Raw genomic sequence first — 1,149 nt, 5'->3', positions numbered from 1 at the left:
AATTCTTTCCATTTAATTTTTTCCCTATTCATTCATTGTTGCACATTTTCCTCCCTGCCCACCCCTCCCCCCGGTTTATTTTTCTTTTTGAAGAAGAAAACAATTCGTCCACTTAAATACGCATTTCTTTCTCTGTATTCATACACCTTTAATTTCATAGTGGCCTTTAAGCCTCTTCAGGCGAAGCGTTGGCCACATGATGCAGCTGCCTCTACATCTTCAGCTCTTCAAGCTTCCTGAAGGTGGTGTCTGCCTCCAAGAAGATATCTCCGACCTTGGTGGACGCTGATGTCATGGCCCCACATGCCTCCTCACGGAAGTGCTACTGAAACCGTAACATGAGGCAGAACCCCACAGCAGTTTTAAGTACTGCATGAAGCTCGAGGTTTGAATTTGTTCTTCAGTTCCTTCAGCTTAAGAAATGCTGGGCGTTAAACTAGTTTTGGTCCTGCGTCTGCTGGGGTCTCAGGTGAAGATGGTTTGTGCCAATGCGTGGACCCCTGCTGACCAGGACAGGTTCATATTTATCTACCCTGCTTATTTGAATAACAAGAAGACCATTGCTGAGGGGAGGTACATCCCTATAAATAAGGCTATTGAAAATCCCACCACTATAGAGATTCAAGATATATGTGGAGCAGTTGGACTTAACGCATTTCTTAAGAAAACCAAAATGTATTTGAAAGAGTGGAATTGAGACATGCTATATAGGGGCAGAGTCCACGTGCAACTCAAGCGGGAAGACTGCAGCCTCTGTCTTGTCCAGGTTCCATCATGTAAGTCAGTAAGGTTTTATGCAGCGGAAATGATTCTTAAACTAAAGACAAGGACACAAAAAACAGGAGGTGGTGACCAAAGTCTTCAGCAAGGAGAAGGAAGTAAAAAAGGAACAGGAAAGAAGAAGTGATCTGGTAGAACAATCAAGTCTTCTGTAATTGAGGTGAATAGAGGTTTCCGTTTTTGTATCTAAACAAAAAAAAAACTTTGTTTGCATCTTTAATTGTGAACTTTTATGCCTCCCAGCTTCTGCATCTGTGTTAACAGTAAAATAATATATTTACATTAAAGTTTACATCTAGTTCTTATGCTCTATAAAAGAAAAAAATTGCCTTTCACTCTTTATGGATTAAAAGCATATTTTTTAGATGG

General features: G+C 40.6%; 1 pseudogene; it reads left to right on the top strand.

Annotated features, from left to right (window-relative positions):
• The first annotated feature begins 475 nt into the window (after nt 1-475).
• On the top strand, nt 476-907 carry LOC102865574 (annotated as a pseudogene).
• Nucleotides 908-1,149: the final 242 nt, after the last annotated feature.

The sequence above is a fragment of the Elephantulus edwardii genome, unplaced genomic scaffold, assembly GCF_000299155.1.
Source record: "Elephantulus edwardii isolate Elephantulus edwardi_28Jun2011 unplaced genomic scaffold, EleEdw1.0 scaffold00153, whole genome shotgun sequence".
Classification (NCBI taxonomy): domain Eukaryota; kingdom Metazoa; phylum Chordata; class Mammalia; order Macroscelidea; family Macroscelididae; genus Elephantulus; species Elephantulus edwardii.
This window is presented reverse-complemented; position numbering and strand designations above follow the sequence as displayed.